Here is a 10,057-nt window from a genome sequence, read left to right on the forward strand (position 1 = left end):
CGGAGAAAGTTGTACATGTAAAGCAGGGGTCACCAGGTCGCCCGTAAGGACCAGATGAGTCGCCCGCTGGCCTGTTCTAAAAATAGCTCGAATAGCAGCACTTACCAGTGAGCCGCCTCTATTTTTTTAAATTGTATTTATTTACTAGCAAGCTGGTCTCGCTTTGCTGGACATTTTTAATTCTGAGAGAGAAAAAACTCAAATAGAATTTGAGAATCCAAGAAAATATTTGAAAGACTTGATCTTCAGTCGTTTAAATAAATTCATTTATTTTTTTACTTTGCTTCTTATAACTTTCAGAAGGACAATTTTAGAGAAAAAATACAACCTTAAAAATGATTTTAGGATTTTTGAACACATATTCCTTTTTACCTTCCTCTTTTTTCCTGACAATTTAAATCAATGTTCAAGTACATTTTTTTATTGTAAAGAATAATTAATACATTTTAATTTAATTCTTCATTTTAGCTTCTGTTTTTTTGACGAACATTATTTGTGAAATATTTATTCAAACTTATTGTGATTAATATTCAAAAAAATTATTCTGGCAAATCTAGAAAATCTGTAGAATCATATTTAAATCTTATTTCAAAGTCTTTTGAATTTCTTTTCAGATTTTTGTTCTGGAATATCTAGAAGAAATAATGATTTGTCTTTGTTAGAAATATAGCTTGGTCCAATTTGTTATATATTTTAACAAAGTGCAGATTGGATTTTAACGTTTTTAAAACATGTCATCAAAACTCTGAAATGAATCTTAATCAGGAAAAATTACTAATAATGTTCCATAAAATTTTTTTTTAATTTTTTCAAAAAGATTCGGAATAGCTAGTTTTTCTCTTCATTTTTTTCGGTTAAATTTTGGATTTTAAAGAGTGGAAATTAAAGATAAAAAGTTCTATTTTGGTTTTATCTGACCACATGACATTCTCCCAATCCTCTGCTGTATCATCCATGTATCCATTTTGGTATAAACTCAACTCGTTGTGTTTGGAGGAAGAAGAATACTGAGTTGCATCCCAAGAACACCACACCTACTGTGAAGCATGGGGGTGGAAACATCATGCTTTGGGGCTGTTTTTCTGCTAAGGGGACATGACGATTGATCCGTGTTAAGGAAAGAATGAATGGGGCCATGTATCGTGAGGTTTTGAGCCAAAACCTCCTTCCATCAGTGAGAGCTTTGAATGGTTGACCAAATGCTTATTTACCATCATAATTTACAAATAAATTCTTTAAAATTCCTACAATGTGAATTCCTGTCATCATTTTAAGTGGGAGAACTTGCACAATCGCTGGCTGACTAAATACTTTTTTGCCCCATTGTGTGTGTGTATATATATATATATATATATATATATATATATATATATATATATATATATATATATATATATATATATGTGTGTGTGTGTATACATATATATATATATATATGTGTATATATATGTGTATATATATACATACACACATATATATATAAATATGTGTGTATATATACATATATATACATATATAGACACATTTATATATATATGTATATATATACACATTTATATATATATATATATATATATATATAAATGTGTATATATATATATATGTGTATATAAATGCATATATATATATATAGTATATATATATATATATACATATATGTAGGTGTGGGAAAAATCACAAGACTACTTCGTCTCACATATATATATATACATATATATACATATATATATATATATATATATATATATATATATATATATATATATATATATATATATATATATATATATATATATATATATATATATATATATATATGTATATATGTATATATGTATGTATAAATGTATGTATGTATGTGTATGTATTATTATATTTTCTACGGCTTGTTCCTTTCCGGGTCGCGGGGTTTCTGGAGCCCTCAGCTGCATTGGGCGGAAGGCGGGTTACACCATGGACAAGTCGCCATCTATGTATGTATGTGTGTGTGTGTGTGTGTGTAAGTATGTATGTATGTATGTATATAAATATATATATATATATATTGGCAACACTAAATTGGCCCTAGTGTGTGAATGTTGTCTGTCTATCTGTGTTGGCCCTGCGATGAGGTGGCGACTTGTCCAGGGTGTACCCCGCCTTCCGCCCGATTGTAGCTGAGATAGGCGCCAGCGCCCCCCGCGACCCCGAAAGGGAATAAGCGGTAGGAAATGGATGGATGGATGGATATATATATATATATATATATATAATATATATATATATACTGTATACAAATTTATATATATATATATATATATATATACTGTATACAAATATATATATATACCGAATAATACATTGAAATAATCCGTTTTGATTATTATTATTATCTATTATTATAGAATCAATTATGAATCGAATTCTTACCCCACGAACGGGAATGGAATGGCGAGGTGTCCAAATATTCACAGCAAAAACAATTGAGCATGAGCATGCAATATCAAAGTTTAAAACATATCACATTTCCTGTATCATACATGTTTTATACATGTTGTTCCTGTCAAAATTGAAACAATGAAAACATTTAGTAAGAAAGATGAAGTATCCAGGTTATTTTTTTAAACGACGTGTCCAGACGGATTCGGCCCCGGGCCCTTGAGTTTGACACCTGTCATTTAAAGTGGTTATAGTTTAATACCTGTCATCTGCTTTTTTTTTTTTTTTTTTAATTAAATATTGCATTTTCTTTCTTATTCCTCATATTGCAACTTTGATGTGCTAAAGTTAAGACTGTAATTTCGTCAAATGCCTTTTTTTCTGACATATTACAACTTCATTGCCACTTAGTATCAATCAATAAACCAAACAAAGTTTATTCATACAGCCCTCAATCACTGTAAATGGCAGCAAATTTTGTTCATGAGAAAGTTGCAGTTCTTTCACTTTACGATTTTATGTGCCTTTATTTTGAAGAGCCCGCTCTTATTCTGTTACTTCCTTTAATGCCGATGCTTGACTTCCTGCTGCCGTTCCATCTGACATCAACAGCATATTCACGTAACTCCAGGTCTGGTAAAACATGCTGACAAAGATATATTTGTCATATTCTGTTTGAATATTTGTGAGAGTTTATTTTATTGTGCCTCGTGTTTGTGTTGTTTATGTGTCACAGTTAAGCAGAGTCACTACGAGCTGTGTGTGGAAGCTAGGCTAACAAGCTGAGCTAACTTAGCGCCCTTGGAAGCGGAAGCAGGTAGGAGGAGACTAATAGTTTCATTATTTTTTATTTACTAAAAAAGATGTGTTTGTATTTCTAAAAATGTCCACATGATTTATGCTTTGTTTGTGGAAATATGGTACGATGGCATTTGTATTATCTGTCCATCTTCATAGTTAAAGGCTAAGAGAAAAGCCCTGCCTGTACCGGAAGTGGCAGACGATGACGTCACATGTGTGATGGCTCCTCACATATTCACATTGTTTTTAATGGGAGCCTCCAACAAAAAGTGCTATTCGGACCGAGAAAAGGACAATTTCCCCATTAATTTGAGCGAGGATAAAAGATTCTTGTTTGAGGATATTGATGGCGACGGACTAGAAAAAAAACAACATGCAAAAAAAAAAGTTACAAAAAAAAACCGCGATTGCATTAGGGCCGATTCCGATGTTTTTAGACACATTTACTAGGTTAATTCTGGGAATCGGCTTCACGGTGGCAGAGGGGTCAGTGCGTCTGCCGCACAATACGAAAGTCCTGCAGTCCTGGGTTCAAATCCAGGCTCGGGATCTTTCTGTGTGGAGTTTGCATGTTCTACCCGTGAATGCGTGGGTTCCCTCCGGGTACTCCGGCTTCCTCCCACCTCCAAAGACATGCACCTGGGGATAGGTTGATTGGCAACACTAAATTGGCCCTAGTGTGTGAATGTGAGTGTGAATGTTGTCTGTCTATCTGTGTTGGCCCTTTGATGAGGTAGCGACTTGTCCAGGGTGTACCCCGCCTTCCGCCCGATTGTAGCTGAGATAGGCGCCAGCGCCCCCCGCGACCCCGAAAGGGAATAAGCGGTAGAAAATGGATGGAGGGAAAATGGAATTCTGGGAATCCCCATATCTTTCTATTGTGTTGCTAGTGTTTTAGTGAGTTAAATAGTACCTGATAGTCGGAAGGGTGTCTCCACGGGTGTGTTGACGCGCAGTGTCTCAGGGGAGTCGACGGCAGCTTCGTGGACGACACAAGCTCAGCTTTTCTCCGGTAAGAAGCGACTTTTTAACCACAATTTTTCTCACCGAAACCTGCTGGTTGACATTTGGTAGGGATCCATGTTGGCGCCTGATCCATAGTAAAGTTTCACCTCCAGGAATTTTAAACAAGGAATCACCGTGTGTTTGTGTGGCTAAAGGCTCAAGCTTCCCAACTCCATCTTTCTACTGTAACTTCTCCCATATTAATTGAACAAATTGCAAAAGATTCAGCAACACAGATGTCCATAATACTCTATAATTATGCCGTTAAAGCAGACGACTTTTAGCTGTGTGTGTGCGCAGCGCTCATACTTCCTAAAAACCCGTGACATCTTGCGTACACGTCATCATTACACGACGTTTCGAAGACGAAACTCCCGGGAAATTTAAAAATGTAATTTAGTAAACTAAAAAGGCCGTATTGGCATGTGTTGCAATGTTAATATTTCATCGTTTATATATAAACTATCAGACTGCGTGGTCGCTAGTAGTGGCTTTCAGTAGGCCTTTAAACGGGGATAGCAGGTCCATTCCATGTTTGTTTTCTGGTTTGGCACTTGTTTGAGTTTTTTGAGAATAGATTATGTTCCTACCCGCACGTCCTGTCCGGAGTGGTCCGTTTGCATCCCGGGGGAACAAACCTCGCAGCAAACTGCGACCCCCCGCACGTAACAAAAAGGTACGGTCTTGGGTTTGGATTGTTTTTTCTTAAATATGAACTTGGTTCTTAACACTTAGATTAGAAATGTGACATTTAAACGGGGATAGCAGGTCCATTCTATGCGTCATTTCGCGATGTTGCTATATTTTTGGTGAATGGATTTAGTAGAGAACATCGACAATAAAGTTCGCAACTTTTGGTCGCTAATAAAAAAGCCCTGCCTTTACTGGAAGTAGCAGACAATGTGCGCGTGACGTCACGAGTTGTAGGGCTACACACATCTGAACATTGTTTACAATGGGAGCCACCAGCAGTAAGAGCATATCATACCGAGAAAGCGACAATTTCCCCAATAATTTTTGCAAGGATGAAAGATTCGTGAATAAGGATATTGATAGTGAATGACTAGAAAAAAAAAAGCGACGGCTCCGGGCGGCAGCAGTGTGAGCGTTTCAGATGTAATTAGACACATTTACTAGAATAATTCTGGAAGATCCCTTATCTGCTTATTGTTTTAATAGTGTTTTAGTGAGATTGTATAAACATACCTCGAGGTCGGATGGCTGCGGTGAACACGCAGTGTCTCAGAGAGAAGCCGAGGAGCCAAGCTCACAGCTGCCTTTTTTGACAGCTGCTGCAGGACGACGAATAATCCAATGATGTCTCTGGTAAGATATATATCACAATTTTCCCATACAAAAACATGCTGATTGACGTAGAAAATACATGTTCGCTTGACCGCTCTGCTTCACAACAAACAAAGAAACACCGGCTAGGTCTCGGTGCCAAAGACAGCTGCAATCCACCGCTTTCCACCAACAGCATTGTTCTTTATAGTCTTCATTATTAAATGAACAAATTCCAAAAGATTCAGCAACACAGTCGTCCAGAATACTGTGTAATTATGCGATTAAATCAAACGACTTTTAGCCGCTAGTGGTGCAGCGCTAATATTTCCTGACAGTCTGTGACATCACGCGTACGCATCATCATTCCGCGACGTTTTCAACAAGAAACTCGCGGGAAATTTAAAATTGCAATTTAGTAAACTAAAAAGGCCGTATTGGCATGTGTTGCAATGTTAAGATTTCATCATTGATATATAAACTATCAGACTGTGTGGTCGGTAACATTTAAAGGCCTACTGAAAGCCACTACTAGCGACCACGCAGTCTGATAGTTTATATATCAATGATGAAATATTGCAACACATGCCAATACGGCCTTTTTAGTTTACTAAATTGCAATTTTAAATTTACCGCAATGTATCCTGTTGAAAACGTCGCGGAATGATGACGCGTATGATGAATGCTGTTGCTGGGAAGCGGTGTATTGCAGCTGCCTTTAGCAACATAAACACAGCCGGTGTTTCCTTGTTTACATTCCCGAAGGTGAAGCTTTACTATGGAACAGAGCGGTCAAGCGAACATGGTTCCCGACCACATGTCCACCGGGCAGGTTTCGGTGAGAAAATTATGCTAATAAGTCGGCTCTTACTGTAGACATGAGCGGAGTTTGAGCCCTCCTGCAGCTGCGGACTATTACCTCCTCGCACCGGAGACACTGGCGGTCACCACACCCGTGGCCACACCCCTCCGACTTTCAGGTACCATATAATCTCACTAAAACACTAGTAACCCAATAAGTAGATAAGGGATTTTCCAGAATTATCCTAATAAATGTGTCTAATAACATCTGAATCGCTCCCACTTCCCTCTCTTTTTTTTTTTTCTTTCTAGTCCTTCACTCTCTATCCCAAGTAGATAAGGGATTTTCCAGAATTATCCTAGTAAATGTGTCTAATAACATCTGAATCGCTCCCACTGGCCTCTCTTTTTTTTTTTTCTAGTCCTTCACTCTCTATCCTCATCCACGAATCGCTCCCACTGCCCTCTCTTTTTTTTCTTTCTAGTCCTGCACTCTCTATCCTCATCCACAAATCTTTCATCCTCGCTCAAATTAATGGGGAAATCGGCGCTTTCTCGGTCCGAATCGCTCTCGCTGCTGGTGGCCATGATTATAAACAATGTTCAGATGTGAGGAGCTCCACAACCCGTGACGTCACGCGCACATCGTCTGCTACTTCCGGTACAGGCAAGGCTTTTTATTAGAGACCAAAAGATGCGAACTTTATCGTCGATGTTCTCTACTAAATCCTTTCAGCAAAAATATGTCAATATCGCGAAATGATCAAGTATGACCTGCTATCCCCGTTTGAATAAGAACATCTCATTTCAGTAGGCCTTTAAAGGAGGAGAGAATTAAAGTTGCAGCAGTCGAAGCTCCCTGCATCTTGTGTCATTACTCCAAGTGGGCCGCTACAATCTCGAGTGTCTCAAAGGGCCGCACAAGCCACAACGCCGCAGTCATTGACTTCATGACGTCTCAATCAAAAAGAAATAACGTAGGAAGCGTTTGATTTGTGGAAATTCAAGGCCAACACTCGTCTCCTTCCTCCATCAGCTCCTCGTCGTGCCGCAGACCTTCATCACGGATGGTATTTGGGGGTCAAAACCACCACATCCCCCGCCGTCTTCCCCTTTTTATGGCAGATTTAGCGTGCGGCCCATGGCGGTAAAAAGAGAGCCGGCCTTTTATACATCCTGAAAGGCCATATTAGCAGCTAATGTTCTCAAAGAGGATTAGCGGCTGGAGGGAGAGAGGGAGTGAGAGAGAGAGAGTGGCTGAGAGCGGCAAAGGGACGACATGGCGTCAAATAGGCAGGTAATAGTAAAATAGGAAGGTGATAGCAGGAACGTCAGGGAGAGCTTAGGATGCTTTGTGCCTCCTCCAGTTAGGAGGGGGGGATTAGCGGCCATTGTGGATTCTCTGGCTTCTTCAATGATATGATTCATTTAAACACGCACACACACACACACACACAACCTCTGGTTCCTCGATAAATGTCAGTGTTTTTCTGTAAATAACAATACATAAATAATACATGTCAGTGTGTATCTGTAAATAACAATAAATAAATAAATAATAAATGTCAGTGTTTATCTGTAAAAAACAAAATGTAAATAATAAATGTCAGTGTTTGTCTGTAAATTTCAATATATAAATAATGCATGTCAGTGTTAATCTGTAAATAACAATATATAATAAATAAATGTCAGTTTTTATCTGTAAATAAAAATACATAAATAATACATGTCAGTGTGTATCTGTAAATAACAAACAATAAATGTCAGTGTTTATCTGTAAATAACAATTTATAAATCAGAAATGTTAGTGTTTATCTGTAAGTGGTTGCGTCTCCAAGTCAGTAGCCCCTCCCCTCTCCCCTCTCCCTCCCCTGCCCACACATATCACAGGAGTTGACGACTGTAGCATGAGAGGTTTACTAGCGACGCTTGATGACCTCATCAAACCGCCACGCGCGCAGCATAACATCAACAAGAGTGTGTTGTTGCCGGTGCTGTAGCCGTGGCTAACAAGCGAGCTCGCTCAATGACTGACTAACGACACCATGTCTATGGTTTGGGATTATTTTAAAGGGTGTCTGATGGATTAAAAACTGGCAATTTGCAATGACTGCAAAAAGTTGGTTATGCGAGGAGGAACCAAGACGTCTTCCTTTAATTTTAGCAACTTGATCTCCCACCTCTTCAAGAACCATAAGGAGATACATAATGAATACAAGCGGAAGATGAATGAAAAGCAAACATCGAAAATAAGTAGTACCACACAGTTGTCGCTTAAAGACTCCGCCAAGAAAAAACTAAAATACAACAAAAACCACCCCAAGGCGAAAGCCCACCTTGTGGTCAGGTACAATGCACGCAGTATGGCAAAAATTACGGTGGAGTTTGGTGTGGCTAGTCTGCCCTGCATGGCGCACACTTTGCAGCTTGCAGTGAACGGAGCTGCCTTTTCTCAATGCAGCATTTCAGAAGCTCTGAAGGCCACTTCAAGCACTCACCACCAGCTTGCAGAACATTTGTGTTACTCATACAAATACGTTAGAGCAGGGCAGATTGAGCCCAGTCTATAATTTCCTGTTATACAGTATACCAGGCAGTCTTATACTAAAGGAGGACAATGTTATTATTTACTTTATTATTCTTGTATACTCTGGACTGAAGCTGTGTGCTTTCATTGTTATTATAGCTGCCGTTTTGAGGCATGTTTAAAAAATAAATAAATAAATAAATGCACCTTGAGAAAGTCAAAGTATAGTTCTTCCCATAGTTGTAGTGGGTATCAGGATTCCAAGCTGCTGTTTTGAGGCATGTTAAAAAAAAGTAATGCACTTTGTGACCTAAATATGACTTAAATGACTTAAATAAATATGGCAGTGCCATGTTGGCATTTTTTTTCCATAACTTGAGTTGATTTATTATGGAAAACCTTGTTACATTGTTTAATGCACCCAGCGGGGCATTACAACAAAATGAGGCATAATAATGTGTTAATTCCACCACTGTATATATCGGTATCGGTTGATATCGGAATCGGTAATCAAGAGTTGGACAATATCGGCCAAAAAGCCATTACCGGACATCTCTAGTAAGAATTGTTGGTTTTGCATAAAAAGGTCCCCTAACTGCAGTTTGTGGTTACCTCCACCAGCTCAGAAGGTGGAGGTCAAGAGTGGCAAACAAACAAACTAAAAGGTTAATCTGCTGATTACATTCCCGAACACCAACACTCCAAATACTTGCTGCTATCAACATGGATTAGTGCTGAAGTTACCTTTAAAGTTGCCCAGCGGATGACTTCAACTTGTACTTGCTTGTTTCTGTGGACCTGCTTTAGGCTCCATGTCTTTGTTTGCCTTCCTTTTAAGCTGTTTGGGGGGATTTGCTGACGCCCAGAGAGCCACGCTGAGCCACACGGTGGCAACGTGATGTCTGCTTCGTCCTCCGTCTGTTGGACAGGAGTCAAACGGAGGGAAAGCACCTGGTCGACGTGACCTTTTTCGCCCGCGCGGATGAAAGGTGGAGGGATCAGGACCAGTGTCCGTTTCAACACTGTGGTAAGTGAAGTCTTCAGCTGCTCAGTCAGCATTGGTGTTGAAGTCTCAATGTCCATCCATCCATCCATCTTCAACCACTTATCCGTAATCAGGTCATGGGGACAACATTGATCGATTGATTGATTGATTGATTGAAACTTTTATTAGTAAATTGCACAGTACAGTACATATTCGGTACCATTGACCACTAAATA

At 38.9% G+C, this 10,057-nt stretch overlaps 1 long non-coding RNA gene across 1 annotated transcript; it reads left to right on the forward strand.

Annotated features, from left to right (window-relative positions):
* The first annotated feature begins 2,986 nt into the window (after window positions 1-2,986).
* LOC133558859 (uncharacterized) lies at window positions 2,987-9,857 on the forward strand. Its single transcript, XR_009808042.1, has 3 exons — window positions 2,987-3,049; window positions 3,155-3,235; window positions 9,675-9,857. It is a non-coding gene; the product is annotated as an uncharacterized LOC133558859 (long non-coding RNA).
* Window positions 9,858-10,057: the final 200 nt, after the last annotated feature.

Source organism: Nerophis ophidion, linkage group LG09, assembly GCF_033978795.1.
Source record: "Nerophis ophidion isolate RoL-2023_Sa linkage group LG09, RoL_Noph_v1.0, whole genome shotgun sequence".
Classification (NCBI taxonomy): domain Eukaryota; kingdom Metazoa; phylum Chordata; class Actinopteri; order Syngnathiformes; family Syngnathidae; genus Nerophis; species Nerophis ophidion.